Consider the following 14,306-nt stretch of genomic DNA (forward strand, 5'->3'; position numbering starts at 1 on the left):
TCGCTTTAGCAGAGCTCGTCAGCGGCCATTCTAAGCTGAAGGTGCCTGCCCTCGTCAGATCGCAGACTGCTACACGGCTTAAGGCCCGGCAAGTACCAGCATGGGAGACTGGCTGGGAATCCCGGGTGCCGCTGGCTTTTTGCCAATGGCAGCTCCAACGGCCCCTTTATCCATCCTCAAAAGGAAGCCTCGCTTTAGCAGAGCTCGTCAGCGGCCATTCTAAGCTGAAGGTGCCTGCCCTCGTCAGATCGCAGACTGCTACACGGCTTAAGGCCCGGCAAGTACCAGCATGGGAGACTGGCTGGGAATCCCGGGTGCCGCTGGCTTTTTGCCAATGGCAGCTCCAACGGCCCCTTTATCCATCCTCAAAAGGAAGCCTCGCTTTAGCAGAGCTCGTCAGCGGCCATTCTAAGCTGAAGGTGCCTGCCCTCGTCAGATCGCAGACTGCTACACGGCTTAAGGCCCGGCAAGTACCAGCATGGGAGACTGGCTGGGAATCCCGGGTGCCGCTGGCTTTTTGCCAATGGCAGCTCCAACGGCCCCTTTATCCATCCTCAAAAGGAAGCCTCGCTTTAGCAGAGCTCGTCAGCGGCCATTCTAAGCTGAAGGTGCCTGCCCTCGTCAGATCGCAGACTGCTACACGGCTTAAGGCCCGGCAAGTACCAGCATGGGAGACTGGCTGGGAATCCCGGGTGCCGCTGGCTTTTTGCCAATGGCAGCTCCAACGGCCCCTTTATCCATCCTCAAAAGGAAGCCTCGCTTTAGCAGAGCTCGTCAGCGGCCATTCTAAGCTGAAGGTGCCTGCCCTCGTCAGATCGCAGACTGCTACACGGCTTAAGGCCCGGCAAGTACCAGCATGGGAGACTGGCTGGGAATCCCGGGTGCCGCTGGCTTTTTGCCAATGGCAGCTCCAACGGCCCCTTTATCCATCCTCAAAAGGAAGCCTCGCTTTAGCAGAGCTCGTCAGCGGCCATTCTAAGCTGAAGGTGCCTGCCCTCGTCAGATCGCAGACTGCTACACGGCTTAAGGCCCGGCAAGTACCAGCATGGGAGACTGGCTGGGAATCCCGGGTGCCGCTGGCTTTTTGCCAATGGCAGCTCCAACGGCCCCTTTATCCATCCTCAAAAGGAAGCCTCGCTTTAGCAGAGCTCGTCAGCGGCCATTCTAAGCTGAAGGTGCCTGCCCTCGTCAGATCGCAGACTGCTACACGGCGTAAGGCCCGGCAAGTACCAGCATGGGAGACTGGCTGGGAATCCCGGGTGCCGCTGGCTTTTTGCCAATGGCAGCTCCAACGGCCCCTTTATCCATCCTCAAAAGGAAGCCTCGCTTTAGCAGAGCTCGTCAGCGGCCATTCTAAGCTGAAGGTGCCTGCCCTCGTCAGATCGCAGACTGCTACACGGCTTAAGGCCCGGCAAGTACCAGCATGGGAGACTGGCTGGGAATCCCGGGTGCCGCTGGCTTTTTGCCAATGGCAGCTCCAACGGCCCCTTTATCCATCCTCAAAAGGAAGCCTCGCTTTAGCAGAGCTCGTCAGCGGCCATTCTAAGCTGAAGGTGCCTGCCCTCGTCAGATCGCAGACTGCTACACGGCTTAAGGCCCGGCAAGTACCAGCATGGGAGACTGGCTGGGAATCCCGGGTGCCGCTGGCTTTTTGCCAATGGCAGCTCCAACGGCCCCTTTATCCATCCTCAAAAGGAAGCCTCGCTTTAGCAGAGCTCGTCAGCGGCCATTCTAAGCTGAAGGTGCCTGCCCTCGTCAGATCGCAGACTGCTACACGGCCTAAGGCCCGGCAAGTACCAGCATGGGAGACTGGCTGGGAATCCCGGGTGCCGCTGGCTTTTTGCCAATGGCAGCTCCAACGGCCCCTTTATCCATCCTCAAAAGGAAGCCTCGCTTTAGCAGAGCTCGTCAGCGGCCATTCTAAGCTGAAGGTGCCTGCCCTCGTCAGATCGCAGACTGCTACACGGCCTAAGGCCCGGCAAGTACCAGCATGGGAGACTGGCTGGGAATCCCGGGTGCCGCTGGCTTTTTGCCAATGGCAGCTCCAACGGCCCCTTTATCCATCCTCAAAAGGAAGCCTCGCTTTAGCAGAGCTCGTCAGCGGCCATTCTAAGCTGAAGGTGCCTGCCCTCGTCAGATCGCAGACTGCTACACGGCCTAAGGCCCGGCAAGTACCAGCATGGGAGACTGGCTGGGAATCCCGGGTGCCGCTGGCTTTTTGCCAATGGCAGCTCCAACGGCCCCTTTATCCATCCTCAAAAGGAAGCCTCGCTTTAGCAGAGCTCGTCAGCGGCCATTCTAAGCTGAAGGTGCCTGCCCTCGTCAGATCGCAGACTGCTACACGGCTTAAGGCCCGGCAAGTACCAGCATGGGAGACTGGCTGGGAATCCCGGGTGCCGCTGGCTTTTTGCCAATGGCAGCTCCAACGGCCCCTTTATCCATCCTCAAAAGGAAGCCTCGCTTTAGCAGAGCTTGTCAGCGGCCATTCTAAGCTGAAGGTGCCTGCCCTCGTCAGATCGCAGACTGCTACACGGCTTAAGGCCCGGCAAGTACCAGCATGGGAGACTGGCTGGGAATCCCGGGTGCCGCTGGCTTTTTGCCAATGGCAGCTCCAACGGCCCCTTTATCCATCCTCAAAAGGAAGCCTCGCTTTAGCAGAGCTCGTCAGCGGCCATTCTAAGCTGAAGGTGCCTGCCCTCGTCAGATCGCAGACTGCTACACGGCCTAAGGCCCGGCAAGTACCAGCATGGGAGACTGGCTGGGAATCCCGGGTGCCGCTGGCTTTTTGCCAATGGCAGCTCCAACGGCCCCTTTATCCATCCTCAAAAGGAAGCCTCGCTTTAGCAGAGCTCGTCAGCGGCCATTCTAAGCTGAAGGTGCCTGCCCTCGTCAGATCGCAGACTGCTACACGGCTTAAGGCCCGGCAAGTACCAGCATGGGAGACTGGCTGGGAATCCCGGGTGCCGCTGGCTTTTTGCCAATGGCAGCTCCAACGGCCCCTTTATCCATCCTCAAAAGGAAGCCTCGCTTTAGCAGAGCTCGTCAGCGGCCATTCTAAGCTGAAGGTGCCTGCCCTCGTCAGATCGCAGACTGCTACACGGCTTAAGGCCCGGCAAGTACCAGCATGGGAGACTGGCTGGGAATCCCGGGTGCCGCTGGCTTTTTGCCAATGGCAGCTCCAACGGCCCCTTTATCCATCCTCAAAAGGATGCCTCGCTTTAGCAGAGCTCGTCAGCGGCCATTCTAAGCTGAAGGTGCCTGCCCTCGTCAGATCGCAGACTGCTACACGGCTTAAGGCCCGGCAAGTACCAGCATGGGAGACTGGCTGGGAATCCCGGGTGCCGCTGGCTTTTTGCCAATGGCAGCTCCAACGGCCCCTTTATCCATCCTCAAAAGGAAGCCTCGCTTTAGCAGAGCTCGTCAGCGGCCATTCTAAGCTGAAGGTGCCTGCCCTCGTCAGATCGCAGACTGCTACACGGCTTAAGGCCCGGCAAGTACCAGCATGGGAGACTGGCTGGGAATCCCGGGTGCCGCTGGCTTTTTGCCAATGGCAGCTCCAACGGCCCCTTTATCCATCCTCAAAAGGAAGCCTCGCTTTAGCAGAGCTCGTCAGCGGCCATTCTAAGCTGAAGGTGCCTGCCCTCGTCAGATCGCAGACTGCTACACGGCCTAAGGCCCGGCAAGTACCAGCATGGGAGACTGGCTGGGAATCCCGGGTGCCGCTGGCTTTTTGCCAATGGCAGCTCCAACGGCCCCTTTATCCATCCTCAAAAGGAAGCCTCGCTTTAGCAGAGCTCGTCAGCGGCCATTCTAAGCTGAAGGTGCCTGCCCTCGTCAGATCGCAGACTGCTACACGGCCTAAGGCCCGGCAAGTACCAGCATGGGAGACTGGCTGGGAATCCCGGGTGCCGCTGGCTTTTTGCCAATGGCAGCTCCAACGGCCCCTTTATCCATCCTCAAAAGGAAGCCTCGCTTTAGCAGAGCTCGTCAGCGGCCATTCTAAGCTGAAGGTGCCTGCCCTCGTCAGATCGCAGACTGCTACACGGCTTAAGGCCCGGCAAGTACCAGCATGGGAGACTGGCTGGGAATCCCGGGTGCCGCTGGCTTTTTGCCAATGGCAGCTCCAACGGCCCCTTTATCCATCCTCAAAAGGAAGCCTCGCTTTAGCAGAGCTCGTCAGCGGCCATTCTAAGCTGAAGGTGCCTGCCCTCGTCAGATCGCAGACTGCTACACGGCTTAAGGCCCGGCAAGTACCAGCATGGGAGACTGGCTGGGAATCCCGGGTGCCGCTGGCTTTTTGCCAATGGCAGCTCCAACGGCCCCTTTATCCATCCTCAAAAGGAAGCCTCGCTTTAGCAGAGCTCGTCAGCGGCCATTCTAAGCTGAAGGTGCCTGCCCTCGTCAGATCGCAGACTGCTACACGGCCTAAGGCCCGGCAAGTACCAGCATGGGAGACTGGCTGGGAATCCCGGGTGCCGCTGGCTTTTTGCCAATGGCAGCTCCAACGGCCCCTTTATCCATCCTCAAAAGGAAGCCTCGCTTTAGCAGAGCTCGTCAGCGGCCATTCTAAGCTGAAGGTGCCTGCCCTCGTCAGATCGCAGACTGCTACACGGCCTAAGGCCCGGCAAGTACCAGCATGGGAGACTGGCTGGGAATCCCGGGTGCCGCTGGCTTTTTGCCAATGGCAGCTCCAACGGCCCCTTTATCCATCCTCAAAAGGAAGCCTCGCTTTAGCAGAGCTCGTCAGCGGCCATTCTAAGCTGAAGGTGCCTGCCCTCGTCAGATCGCAGACTGCTACACGGCTTAAGGCCCGGCAAGTACCAGCATGGGAGACTGGCTGGGAATCCCGGGTGCCGCTGGCTTTTTGCCAATGGCAGCTCCAACGGCCCCTTTATCCATCCTCAAAAGGAAGCCTCGCTTTAGCAGAGCTCGTCAGCGGCCATTCTAAGCTGAAGGTGCCTGCCCTCGTCAGATCGCAGACTGCTACACGGCCTAAGGCCCGGCAAGTACCAGCATGGGAGACGGGCTGGGAATCCCGGGTGCCGCTGGCTTTTTGCCAATGGCAGCTCCAACGGCCCCTTTATCCATCCTCAAAAGGAAGCCTCGCTTTAGCAGAGCTCGTCAGCGGCCATTCTAAGCTGAAGGTGCCTGCCCTCGTCAGATCGCAGACTGCTACACGGCTTAAGGCCCGGCAAGTACCAGCATGGGAGACTGGCTGGGAATCCCGGGTGCCGCTGGCTTTTTGCCAATGGCAGCTCCAACGGCCCCTTTATCCATCCTCAAAAGGAAGCCTCGCTTTAGCAGAGCTCGTCAGCGGCCATTCTAAGCTGAAGGTGCCTGCCCTCGTCAGATCGCAGACTGCTACACGGCCTAAGGCCCGGCAAGTACCAGCATGGGAGACTGGCTGGGAATCCCGGGTGCCGCTGGCTTTTTGCCAATGGCAGCTCCAACGGCCCCTTTATCCATCCTCAAAAGGAAGCCTCGCTTTAGCAGAGCTCGTCAGCGGCCATTCTAAGCTGAAGGTGCCTGCCCTCGTCAGATCGCAGACTGCTACACGGCCTAAGGCCCGGCAAGTACCAGCATGGGAGACTGGCTGGGAATCCCGGGTGCCGCTGGCTTTTTGCCAATGGCAGCTCCAACGGCCCCTTTATCCATCCTCAAAAGGAAGCCTCGCTTTAGCAGAGCTCGTCAGCGGCCATTCTAAGCTGAAGGTGCCTGCCCTCGTCAGATCGCAGACTGCTACACGGCTTAAGGCCCGGCAAGTACCAGCATGGGAGACTGGCTGGGAATCCCGGGTGCCGCTGGCTTTTTGCCAATGGCAGCTCCAACGGCCCCTTTATCCATCCTCAAAAGGAAGCCTCGCTTTAGCAGAGCTCGTCAGCGGCCATTCTAAGCTGAAGGTGCCTGCCCTCGTCAGATCGCAGACTGCTACACGGCTTAAGGCCCGGCAAGTACCAGCATGGGAGACTGGCTGGGAATCCCGGGTGCCGCTGGCTTTTTGCCAATGGCAGCTCCAACGGCCCCTTTATCCATCCTCAAAAGGAAGCCTCGCTTTAGCAGAGCTCGTCAGCGGCCATTCTAAGCTGAAGGTGCCTGCCCTCGTCAGATCGCAGACTGCTACACGGCTTAAGGCCCGGCAAGTACCAGCATGGGAGACTGGCTGGGAATCCCGGGTGCCGCTGGCTTTTTGCCAATGGCAGCTCCAACGGCCCCTTTATCCATCCACAAAAGGAAGCCTCGCTTTAGCAGAGCTCGTCAGCGGCCATTCTAAGCTGAAGGTGCCTGCCCTCGTCAGATCGCAGACTGCTACACGGCTTAAGGCCCGGCAAGTACCAGCATGGGAGACTGGCTGGGAATCCCGGGTGCCGCTGGCTTTTTGCCAATGGCAGCTCCAACGGCCCCTTTATCCATCCTCAAAAGGAAGCCTCGCTTTAGCAGAGCTCGTCAGCGGCCATTCTAAGCTGAAGGTGCCTGCCCTCGTCAGATCGCAGACTGCTACACGGCTTAAGGCCCGGCAAGTACCAGCATGGGAGACTGGCTGGGAATCCCGGGTGCCGCTTGCTTTTTGCCAATGGCAGCTCCAACGGCCCCTTTATCCATCCACAAAAGGAAGCCTCGCTTTAGCAGAGCTCGTCAGCGGCCATTCTAAGCTGAAGGTGCCTGCCCTCGTCAGATCGCAGACTGCTACACGGCTTAAGGCCCGGCAAGTACCAGCATGGGAGACTGGCTGGGAATCCCGGGTGCCGCTGGCTTTTTGCCAATGGCAGCTCCAACGGCCCCTTTATCCATCCTCAAAAGGAAGCCTCGCTTTAGCAGAGCTCGTCAGCGGCCATTCTAAGCTGAAGGTGCCTGCCCTCGTCAGATCGCAGACTGCTACACGGCTTAAGGCCCGGCAAGTACCAGCATGGGAGACTGGCTGGGAATCCCGGGTGCCGCTGGCTTTTTGCCAATGGCAGCTCCAACGGCCCCTTTATCCATCCACAAAAGGAAGCCTCGCTTTAGCAGAGCTCGTCAGCGGCCATTCTAAGCTGAAGGTGCCTGCCCTCGTCAGATCGCAGACTGCTACACGGCTTAAGGCCCGGCAAGTACCAGCATGGGAGACTGGCTGGGAATCCCGGGTGCCGCTGGCTTTTTGCCAATGGCAGCTCCAACGGCCCCTTTATCCATCCTCAAAAGGAAGCCTCGCTTTAGCAGAGCTCGTCAGCGGCCATTCTAAGCTGAAGGTGCCTGCCCTCGTCAGATCGCAGACTGCTACACGGCTTAAGGCCCGGCAAGTACCAGCATGGGAGACTGGCTGGGAATCCCGGGTGCCGCTGGCTTTTTGCCAAGCTCCAACGGCCCCTTTATCCATCCTCAAAAGGAAGCCTCGCTTTAGCAGAGCTCGTCAGCGGCCATTCTAAGCTGAAGGTGCCTGCCCTCGTCAGATCGCAGACTGCTACACGGCTTAAGGCCCGGCAAGTACCAGCATGGGAGACTGGCTGGGAATCCCGGGTGCCGCTGGCTTTTTGCCAATGGCAGCTCCAACGGCCCCTTTATCCATCCTCAAAAGGAAGCCTCGCCTTAGCAGAGCTCGTCAGCGGCCATTCTAAGCTGAAGGTGCCTGCCCTCGTCAGATCGCAGACTGCTACACGGCTTAAGGCCCGGCAAGTACCAGCATGGGAGACTGGCTGGGAATCCCGGGTGCCGCTGGCTTTTTGCCAATGGCAGCTCCAACGGCCCCTTTATCCATCCTCAAAAGGAAGCCTCGCTTTAGCAGAGCTCGTCAGCGGCCATTCTAAGCTGAAGGTGCCTGCCCTCGTCAGATCGCAGACTGCTACACGGCTTAAGGCCCGGCAAGTACCAGCATGGGAGACTGGCTGGGAATCCCGGGTGCCGCTGGCTTTTTGCCAATGGCAGCTCCAACGGCCCCTTTATCCATCCTCAAAAGGAAGCCTCGCTTTAGCAGAGCTCGTCAGCGGCCATTCTAAGCTGAAGGTGCCTGCCCTCGTCAGATCGCAGACTGCTACACGGCTTAAGGCCCGGCAAGTACCAGCATGGGAGACTGGCTGGGAATCCCGGGTGCCGCTGGCTTTTTGCCAATGGCAGCTCCAACGGCCCCTTTATCCATCCTCAAAAGGAAGCCTCGCTTTAGCAGAGCTCGTCAGCGGCCATTCTAAGCTGAAGGTGCCTGCCCTCGTCAGATCGCAGACTGCTACACGGCTTAAGGCCCGGCAAGTACCAGCATGGGAGACTGGCTGGGAATCCCGGGTGCCGCTGGCTTTTTGCCAATGGCAGCTCCAACGGCCCCTTTATCCATCCTCAAAAGGAAGCCTCGCTTTAGCAGAGCTCGTCAGCGGCCATTCTAAGCTGAAGGTGCCTGCCCTCGTCAGATCGCAGACTGCTACACGGCTTAAGGCCCGGCAAGTACCAGCATGGGAGACTGGCTGGGAATCCCGGGTGCCGCTGGCTTTTTGCCAATGGCAGCTCCAAAGGCCCCTTTATCCATCCTCAAAAGGAAGCCTCGCTTTAGCAGAGCTCGTCAGCGGCCATTCTAAGCTGAAGGTGCCTGCCCTCGTCAGATCGCAGACTGCTACACGGCTTAAGGCCCGGCAAGTACCAGCATGGGAGACTGGCTGGGAATCCCGGGTGCCGCTGGCTTTTTGCCAATGGCAGCTCCAACGGCCCCTTTATCCATCCTCAAAAGGAAGCCTCGCTTTAGCAGAGCTCGTCAGCGGCCATTCTAAGCTGAAGGTGCCTGCCCTCGTCAGATCGCAGACTGCTACACGGCTTAAGGCCCGGCAAGTACCAGCATGGGAGACTGGCTGGGAATCCCGGGTGCCGCTGGCTTTTTGCCAATGGCAGCTCCAACGGCCCCTTTATCCATCCTCAAAAGGAAGCCTCGCTTTAGCAGAGCTCGTCAGCGGCCATTCTAAGCTGAAGGTGCCTGCCCTCGTCAGATCGCAGACTGCTACACGGCTTAAGGCCCGGCAAGTACCAGCATGGGAGACTGGCTGGGAATCCCGGGTGCCGCTGGCTTTTTGCCAATGGCAGCTCCAACGGCCCCTTTATCCATCCTCAAAAGGAAGCCTCGCTTTAGCAGAGCTCGTCAGCGGCCATTCTAAGCTGAAGGTGCCTGCCCTCGTCAGATCGCAGACTGCTACACGGCTTAAGGCCCGGCAAGTACCAGCATGGGAGACTGGCTGGGAATCCCGGGTGCCGCTGGCTTTTTGCCAATGGCAGCTCCAACGGCCCCTTTATCCATCCTCAAAAGGAAGCCTCGCTTTAGCAGAGCTCGTCAGCGGCCATTCTAAGCTGAAGGTGCCTGCCCTCGTCAGATCGCAGACTGCTACACGGCTTAAGGCCCGGCAAGTACCAGCATGGGAGACTGGCTGGGAATCCCGGGTGCCGCTGGCTTTTTGCCAATGGCAGCTCCAACGGCCCCTTTATCCATCCTCAAAAGGAAGCCTCGCTTTAGCAGAGCTCGTCAGCGGCCATTCTAAGCTGAAGGTGCCTGCCCTCGTCAGATCGCAGACTGCTACACGGCTTAAGGCCCGGCAAGTACCAGCATGGGAGACTGGCTGGGAATCCCGGGTGCCGCTGGCTTTTTGCCAATGGCAGCTCCAACGGCCCCTTTATCCATCCTCAAAAGGAAGCCTCGCTTTAGCAGAGCTCGTCAGCGGCCATTCTAAGCTGAAGGTGCCTGCCCTCGTCAGATCGCAGACTGCTACACGGCTTAAGGCCCGGCAAGTACCAGCATGGGAGACTGGCTGGGAATCCCGGGTGCCGCTGGCTTTTTGCCAATGGCAGCTCCAACGGCCCCTTTATCCATCCTCAAAAGGAAGCCTCGCTTTAGCAGAGCTCGTCAGCGGCCATTCTAAGCTGAAGGTGCCTGCCCTCGTCAGATCGCAGACTGCTACACGGCTTAAGGCCCGGCAAGTACCAGCATGGGAGACTGGCTGGGAATCCCGGGTGCCGCTGGCTTTTTGCCAATGGCAGCTCCAACGGCCCCTTTATCCATCCTCAAAAGGAAGCCTCGCTTTAGCAGAGCTCGTCAGCGGCCATTCTAAGCTGAAGGTGCCTGCCCTCGTCAGATCGCAGACTGCTACACGGCTTAAGGCCCGGCAAGTACCAGCATGGGAGACTGGCTGGGAATCCCGGGTGCCGCTGGCTTTTTGCCAATGGCAGCTCCAACGGCCCCTTTATCCATCCTCAAAAGGAAGCCTCGCTTTAGCAGAGCTTGTCAGCGGCCATTCTAAGCTGAAGGTGCCTGCCCTCGTCAGATCGCAGACTGCTACACGGCTTAAGGCCCGGCAAGTACCAGCATGGGAGACTGGCTGGGAATCCCGGGTGCCGCTGGCTTTTTGCCAATGGCAGCTCCAACGGCCCCTTTATCCATCCTCAAAAGGAAGCCTCGCTTTAGCAGAGCTCGTCAGCGGCCATTCTAAGCTGAAGGTGCCTGCCCTCGTCAGATCGCAGACTGCTACACGGCCTAAGGCCCGGCAAGTACCAGCATGGGAGACTGGCTGGGAATCCCGGGTGCCGCTGGCTTTTTGCCAATGGCAGCTCCAACGGCCCCTTTATCCATCCTCAAAAGGAAGCCTCGCTTTAGCAGAGCTCGTCAGCGGCCATTCTAAGCTGAAGGTGCCTGCCCTCGTCAGATCGCAGACTGCTACACGGCTTAAGGCCCGGCAAGTACCAGCATGGGAGACTGGCTGGGAATCCCGGGTGCCGCTGGCTTTTTGCCAATGGCAGCTCCAACGGCCCCTTTATCCATCCTCAAAAGGAAGCCTCGCTTTAGCAGAGCTCGTCAGCGGCCATTCTAAGCTGAAGGTGCCTGCCCTCGTCAGATCGCAGACTGCTACACGGCTTAAGGCCCGGCAAGTACCAGCATGGGAGACTGGCTGGGAATCCCGGGTGCCGCTGGCTTTTTGCCAATGGCAGCTCCAACGGCCCCTTAATCCATCCTCAAAAGGAAGCCTCGCTTTAGCAGAGCTCGTCAGCGGCCATTCTAAGCTGAAGGTGCCTGCCCTCGTCAGATCGCAGACTGCTACACGGCTTAAGGCCCGGCAAGTACCAGCATGGGAGACTGGCTGGGAATCCCGGGTGCCGCTGGCTTTTTGCCAATGGCAGCTCCAACGGCCCCTTTATCCATCCTCAAAAGGAAGCCTCGCTTTAGCAGAGCTCGTCAGCGGCCATTCTAAGCTGAAGGTGCCTGCCCTCGTCAGATCGCAGACTGCTACACGGCTTAAGGCCCGGCAAGTACCAGCATGGGAGACTGGCTGGGAATCCCGGGTGCCGCTGGCTTTTTGCCAATGGCAGCTCCAACGGCCCCTTAATCCATCCTCAAAAGGAAGCCTCGCTTTAGCAGAGCTCGTCAGCGGCCATTCTAAGCTGAAGGTGCCTGCCCTCGTCAGATCGCAGACTGCTACACGGCTTAAGGCCCGGCAAGTACCAGCATGGGAGACTGGCTGGGAATCCCGGGTGCCGCTGGCTTTTTGCCAATGGCAGCTCCAACGGCCCCTTTATCCATCCTCAAAAGGAAGCCTCGCTTTAGCAGAGCTCGTCAGCGGCCATTCTAAGCTGAAGGTGCCTGCCCTCGTCAGATCGCAGACTGCTACACGGCTTAAGGCCCGGCAAGTACCAGCATGGGAGACTGGCTGGGAATCCCGGGTGCCGCTGGCTTTTTGCCAATGGCAGCTCCAACGGCCCCTTTATCCATCCTCAAAAGGAAGCCTCGCTTTAGCAGAGCTCGTCAGCGGCCATTCTAAGCTGAAGGTGCCTGCCCTCGTCAGATCGCAGACTGCTACACGGCTTAAGGCCCGGCAAGTACCAGCATGGGAGACTGGCTGGGAATCCCGGGTGCCGCTGGCTTTTTGCCAATGGCAGCTCCAACGGCCCCTTTATCCATCCTCAAAAGGAAGCCTCGCTTTAGCAGAGCTCGTCAGCGGCCATTCTAAGCTGAAGGTGCCTGCCCTCGTCAGATCGCAGACTGCTACACGGCTTAAGGCCCGGCAAGTACCAGCATGGGAGACTGGCTGGGAATCCCGGGTGCCGCTGGCTTTTTGCCAATGGCAGCTCCAACGGCCCCTTTATCCATCCTCAAAAGGAAGCCTCGCTTTAGCAGAGCTCGTCAGCGGCCATTCTAAGCTGAAGGTGCCTGCCCTCGTCAGATCGCAGACTGCTACACGGCTTAAGGCCCGGCAAGTACCAGCATGGGAGACTGGCTGGGAATCCCGGGTGCCGCTGGCTTTTTGCCAATGGCAGCTCCAACGGCCCCTTTATCCATCCTCAAAAGGAAGCCTCGCTTTAGCAGAGCTCGTCAGCGGCCATTCTAAGCTGAAGGTGCCTGCCCTCGTCAGATCGCAGACTGCTACACGGCTTAAGGCCCAGCAAGTACCAGCATGGGAGACTGGCTGGGAATCCCGGGTGCCGCTGGCTTTTTGCCAAAGGCCCCTTTATCCATCCTCAAAAGGAAGCCTCGCTTTAGCAGAGCTCGTCAGCGGCCATTCTAAGCTGAAGGTGCCTGCCCTCGTCAGATCGCAGACTGCTACACGGCTTAAGGCCCGGCAAGTACCAGCATGGGAGACTGGCTGGGAATCCCGGGTGCCGCTGGCTTTTTGCCAATGGCAGCTCCAACGGCCCCTTTATCCATCCTCAAAAGGAAGCCTCGCTTTAGCAGAGCTCGTCAGCGGCCATTCTAAGCTGAAGGTGCCTGCCCTCGTCAGATCGCAGACTGCTACACGGCTTAAGGCCCGGCAAGTACCAGCATGGGAGACTGGCTGGGAATCCCGGGTGCCGCTGGCTTTTTGCCAATGGCAGCTCCAACGGCCCCTTTATCCATCCTCAAAAGGAAGCCTCGCTTTAGCAGAGCTCGTCAGCGGCCATTCTAATCTGAAGGTGCCTGCCCTCGTCAGATCGCAGACTGCTACACGGCTTAAGGCCCGGCAAGTACCAGCATGGGAGACTGGCTGGGAATCCCGGGTGCCGCTGGCTTTTTGCCAATGGCAGCTCCAACGGCCCCTTTATCCATCCTCAAAAGGAAGCCTCGCTTTAGCAGAGCTCGTCAGCGGCCATTCTAAGCTGAAGGTGCCTGCCCTCGTCAGATCGCAGACTGCTACACGGCTTAAGGCCCGGCAAGTACCAGCATGGGAGACTGGCTGGGAATCCCGGGTGCCGCTGGCTTTTTGCCAATGGCAGCTCCAACGGCCCCTTTATCCATCCTCAAAAGGAAGCCTCGCTTTAGCAGAGCTCGTCAGCGGCCATTCTAAGCTGAAGGTGCCTGCCCTCGTCAGATCGCAGACTGCTACACGGCTTAAGGCCCGGCAAGTACCAGCATGGGAGACTGGCTGGGAATCCCGGGTGCCGCTGGCTTTTTGCCAATGGCAGCTCCAACGGCCCCTTTATCCATCCTCAAAAGGAAGCCTCGCTTTAGCAGAGCTCGTCAGCGGCCATTCTAAGCTGAAGGTGCCTGCCCTCGTCAGATCGCAGACTGCTACACGGCGTAAGGCCCGGCAAGTACCAGCATGGGAGACTGGCTGGGAATCCCGGGTGCCGCTGGCTTTTTGCCAATGGCAGCTCCAACGGCCCCTTTATCCATCCTCAAAAGGAAGCCTCGCTTTAGCAGAGCTCGTCAGCGGCCATTCTAAGCTGAAGGTGCCTGCCCTCGTCAGATCGCAGACTGCTACACGGCTTAAGGCCCGGCAAGTACCAGCATGGGAGACTGGCTGGGAATCCCGGGTGCCGCTGGCTTTTTGCCAATGGCAGCTCCAACGGCCCCTTTATCCATCCTCAAAAGGAAGCCTCGCTTTAGCAGAGCTCGTCAGCGGCCATTCTAAGCTGAAGGTGCCTGCCCTCGTCAGATCGCAGACTGCTACACGGCTTAAGGCCCGGCAAGTACCAGCATGGGAGACTGGCTGGGAATCCCGGGTGCCGCTGGCTTTTTGCCAATGGCAGCTCCAACGGCCCCTTTATCCATCCTCAAAAGGAAGCCTCGCTTTAGCAGAGCTCGTCAGCGGCCATTCTAAGCTGAAGGTGCCTGCCCTCGTCAGATCGCAGACTGCTACACGGCTTAAGGCCCGGCAAGTACCAGCATGGGAGACTGGCTGGGAATCCCGGGTGCCGCTGGCTTTTTGCCAATGGCAGCTCCAACGGCCCCTTTATCCATCCTCAAAAGGAAGCCTCGCTTTAGCAGAGCTCGTCAGCGGCCATTCTAAGCTGAAGGTGCCTGCCCTCGTCAGATCGCAGACTGCTACACGGCGTAAGGCCCGGCAAGTACCAGCATGGGAGACTGGCTGGGAATCCCGGGTGCCGCTGGCTTTTTGCCAATG

General features: G+C 58.8%; 58 pseudogenes; all 58 read left to right on the forward strand.

The window, feature by feature from the left end:
• Positions 1–17: 17 nt before the first annotated feature.
• LOC138776464 (5S ribosomal RNA) lies at positions 18–137 on the forward strand (annotated as a pseudogene).
• A 69-nt stretch (positions 138–206) lies between these two features.
• On the forward strand, positions 207–326 carry LOC138776465 (5S ribosomal RNA; annotated as a pseudogene).
• Positions 327–395: 69 nt separating this feature from the next.
• On the forward strand, positions 396–515 carry LOC138776466 (5S ribosomal RNA; annotated as a pseudogene).
• A 69-nt stretch (positions 516–584) lies between these two features.
• Positions 585–704, forward strand: LOC138776467 (5S ribosomal RNA; annotated as a pseudogene).
• Positions 705–773: 69 nt separating this feature from the next.
• On the forward strand, positions 774–893 carry LOC138776468 (5S ribosomal RNA; annotated as a pseudogene).
• Positions 894–962: 69 nt separating this feature from the next.
• LOC138776469 (5S ribosomal RNA) lies at positions 963–1,082 on the forward strand (annotated as a pseudogene).
• Positions 1,083–1,340: 258 nt separating this feature from the next.
• LOC138776470 (5S ribosomal RNA) lies at positions 1,341–1,460 on the forward strand (annotated as a pseudogene).
• Positions 1,461–1,529: 69 nt separating this feature from the next.
• Positions 1,530–1,649, forward strand: LOC138776471 (5S ribosomal RNA; annotated as a pseudogene).
• A 636-nt stretch (positions 1,650–2,285) lies between these two features.
• On the forward strand, positions 2,286–2,405 carry LOC138776472 (5S ribosomal RNA; annotated as a pseudogene).
• Positions 2,406–2,474: 69 nt separating this feature from the next.
• On the forward strand, positions 2,475–2,594 carry LOC138776473 (5S ribosomal RNA; annotated as a pseudogene).
• A 258-nt stretch (positions 2,595–2,852) lies between these two features.
• On the forward strand, positions 2,853–2,972 carry LOC138776475 (5S ribosomal RNA; annotated as a pseudogene).
• A 69-nt stretch (positions 2,973–3,041) lies between these two features.
• Positions 3,042–3,161, forward strand: LOC138776476 (5S ribosomal RNA; annotated as a pseudogene).
• Positions 3,162–3,230: 69 nt separating this feature from the next.
• On the forward strand, positions 3,231–3,350 carry LOC138776477 (5S ribosomal RNA; annotated as a pseudogene).
• A 69-nt stretch (positions 3,351–3,419) lies between these two features.
• Positions 3,420–3,539, forward strand: LOC138776478 (5S ribosomal RNA; annotated as a pseudogene).
• A 447-nt stretch (positions 3,540–3,986) lies between these two features.
• LOC138776479 (5S ribosomal RNA) lies at positions 3,987–4,106 on the forward strand (annotated as a pseudogene).
• A 69-nt stretch (positions 4,107–4,175) lies between these two features.
• Positions 4,176–4,295, forward strand: LOC138776481 (5S ribosomal RNA; annotated as a pseudogene).
• A 447-nt stretch (positions 4,296–4,742) lies between these two features.
• Positions 4,743–4,862, forward strand: LOC138776482 (5S ribosomal RNA; annotated as a pseudogene).
• Positions 4,863–5,120: 258 nt separating this feature from the next.
• On the forward strand, positions 5,121–5,240 carry LOC138776483 (5S ribosomal RNA; annotated as a pseudogene).
• A 447-nt stretch (positions 5,241–5,687) lies between these two features.
• Positions 5,688–5,807, forward strand: LOC138776484 (5S ribosomal RNA; annotated as a pseudogene).
• A 69-nt stretch (positions 5,808–5,876) lies between these two features.
• On the forward strand, positions 5,877–5,996 carry LOC138776485 (5S ribosomal RNA; annotated as a pseudogene).
• A 69-nt stretch (positions 5,997–6,065) lies between these two features.
• LOC138776487 (5S ribosomal RNA) lies at positions 6,066–6,185 on the forward strand (annotated as a pseudogene).
• A 69-nt stretch (positions 6,186–6,254) lies between these two features.
• Positions 6,255–6,374, forward strand: LOC138776488 (5S ribosomal RNA; annotated as a pseudogene).
• Positions 6,375–6,632: 258 nt separating this feature from the next.
• LOC138776489 (5S ribosomal RNA) lies at positions 6,633–6,752 on the forward strand (annotated as a pseudogene).
• Positions 6,753–6,821: 69 nt separating this feature from the next.
• LOC138776490 (5S ribosomal RNA) lies at positions 6,822–6,941 on the forward strand (annotated as a pseudogene).
• A 69-nt stretch (positions 6,942–7,010) lies between these two features.
• LOC138776491 (5S ribosomal RNA) lies at positions 7,011–7,130 on the forward strand (annotated as a pseudogene).
• Positions 7,131–7,199: 69 nt separating this feature from the next.
• LOC138776492 (5S ribosomal RNA) lies at positions 7,200–7,319 on the forward strand (annotated as a pseudogene).
• A 64-nt stretch (positions 7,320–7,383) lies between these two features.
• Positions 7,384–7,503, forward strand: LOC138776493 (5S ribosomal RNA; annotated as a pseudogene).
• Positions 7,504–7,572: 69 nt separating this feature from the next.
• On the forward strand, positions 7,573–7,692 carry LOC138776494 (5S ribosomal RNA; annotated as a pseudogene).
• Positions 7,693–7,761: 69 nt separating this feature from the next.
• LOC138776496 (5S ribosomal RNA) lies at positions 7,762–7,881 on the forward strand (annotated as a pseudogene).
• A 69-nt stretch (positions 7,882–7,950) lies between these two features.
• Positions 7,951–8,070, forward strand: LOC138776497 (5S ribosomal RNA; annotated as a pseudogene).
• Positions 8,071–8,139: 69 nt separating this feature from the next.
• Positions 8,140–8,259, forward strand: LOC138776499 (5S ribosomal RNA; annotated as a pseudogene).
• Positions 8,260–8,328: 69 nt separating this feature from the next.
• LOC138776500 (5S ribosomal RNA) lies at positions 8,329–8,448 on the forward strand (annotated as a pseudogene).
• A 69-nt stretch (positions 8,449–8,517) lies between these two features.
• Positions 8,518–8,637, forward strand: LOC138776501 (5S ribosomal RNA; annotated as a pseudogene).
• Positions 8,638–8,706: 69 nt separating this feature from the next.
• Positions 8,707–8,826, forward strand: LOC138776502 (5S ribosomal RNA; annotated as a pseudogene).
• Positions 8,827–8,895: 69 nt separating this feature from the next.
• Positions 8,896–9,015, forward strand: LOC138776503 (5S ribosomal RNA; annotated as a pseudogene).
• Positions 9,016–9,084: 69 nt separating this feature from the next.
• LOC138776504 (5S ribosomal RNA) lies at positions 9,085–9,204 on the forward strand (annotated as a pseudogene).
• A 69-nt stretch (positions 9,205–9,273) lies between these two features.
• On the forward strand, positions 9,274–9,393 carry LOC138776505 (5S ribosomal RNA; annotated as a pseudogene).
• Positions 9,394–9,462: 69 nt separating this feature from the next.
• On the forward strand, positions 9,463–9,582 carry LOC138776506 (5S ribosomal RNA; annotated as a pseudogene).
• Positions 9,583–9,651: 69 nt separating this feature from the next.
• Positions 9,652–9,771, forward strand: LOC138776507 (5S ribosomal RNA; annotated as a pseudogene).
• A 69-nt stretch (positions 9,772–9,840) lies between these two features.
• On the forward strand, positions 9,841–9,960 carry LOC138776508 (5S ribosomal RNA; annotated as a pseudogene).
• Positions 9,961–10,029: 69 nt separating this feature from the next.
• Positions 10,030–10,149, forward strand: LOC138776510 (5S ribosomal RNA; annotated as a pseudogene).
• Positions 10,150–10,218: 69 nt separating this feature from the next.
• On the forward strand, positions 10,219–10,338 carry LOC138776512 (5S ribosomal RNA; annotated as a pseudogene).
• A 258-nt stretch (positions 10,339–10,596) lies between these two features.
• Positions 10,597–10,716, forward strand: LOC138776513 (5S ribosomal RNA; annotated as a pseudogene).
• A 69-nt stretch (positions 10,717–10,785) lies between these two features.
• On the forward strand, positions 10,786–10,905 carry LOC138776514 (5S ribosomal RNA; annotated as a pseudogene).
• A 69-nt stretch (positions 10,906–10,974) lies between these two features.
• On the forward strand, positions 10,975–11,094 carry LOC138776515 (5S ribosomal RNA; annotated as a pseudogene).
• Positions 11,095–11,163: 69 nt separating this feature from the next.
• On the forward strand, positions 11,164–11,283 carry LOC138776516 (5S ribosomal RNA; annotated as a pseudogene).
• Positions 11,284–11,352: 69 nt separating this feature from the next.
• Positions 11,353–11,472, forward strand: LOC138776517 (5S ribosomal RNA; annotated as a pseudogene).
• A 69-nt stretch (positions 11,473–11,541) lies between these two features.
• On the forward strand, positions 11,542–11,661 carry LOC138776518 (5S ribosomal RNA; annotated as a pseudogene).
• A 69-nt stretch (positions 11,662–11,730) lies between these two features.
• Positions 11,731–11,850, forward strand: LOC138776519 (5S ribosomal RNA; annotated as a pseudogene).
• A 69-nt stretch (positions 11,851–11,919) lies between these two features.
• LOC138776520 (5S ribosomal RNA) lies at positions 11,920–12,039 on the forward strand (annotated as a pseudogene).
• A 69-nt stretch (positions 12,040–12,108) lies between these two features.
• Positions 12,109–12,228, forward strand: LOC138776523 (5S ribosomal RNA; annotated as a pseudogene).
• Positions 12,229–12,474: 246 nt separating this feature from the next.
• LOC138776524 (5S ribosomal RNA) lies at positions 12,475–12,594 on the forward strand (annotated as a pseudogene).
• A 69-nt stretch (positions 12,595–12,663) lies between these two features.
• LOC138776525 (5S ribosomal RNA) lies at positions 12,664–12,783 on the forward strand (annotated as a pseudogene).
• Positions 12,784–13,041: 258 nt separating this feature from the next.
• LOC138776526 (5S ribosomal RNA) lies at positions 13,042–13,161 on the forward strand (annotated as a pseudogene).
• A 69-nt stretch (positions 13,162–13,230) lies between these two features.
• LOC138776527 (5S ribosomal RNA) lies at positions 13,231–13,350 on the forward strand (annotated as a pseudogene).
• Positions 13,351–13,608: 258 nt separating this feature from the next.
• Positions 13,609–13,728, forward strand: LOC138776528 (5S ribosomal RNA; annotated as a pseudogene).
• Positions 13,729–13,797: 69 nt separating this feature from the next.
• LOC138776529 (5S ribosomal RNA) lies at positions 13,798–13,917 on the forward strand (annotated as a pseudogene).
• Positions 13,918–13,986: 69 nt separating this feature from the next.
• Positions 13,987–14,106, forward strand: LOC138776530 (5S ribosomal RNA; annotated as a pseudogene).
• Positions 14,107–14,306: the final 200 nt, after the last annotated feature.

This window comes from Dendropsophus ebraccatus, unplaced genomic scaffold (genome assembly GCF_027789765.1).
Source record: "Dendropsophus ebraccatus isolate aDenEbr1 unplaced genomic scaffold, aDenEbr1.pat pat_scaffold_418_ctg1, whole genome shotgun sequence".
NCBI classification, from domain to species: Eukaryota; Metazoa; Chordata; class Amphibia; order Anura; family Hylidae; genus Dendropsophus; species Dendropsophus ebraccatus.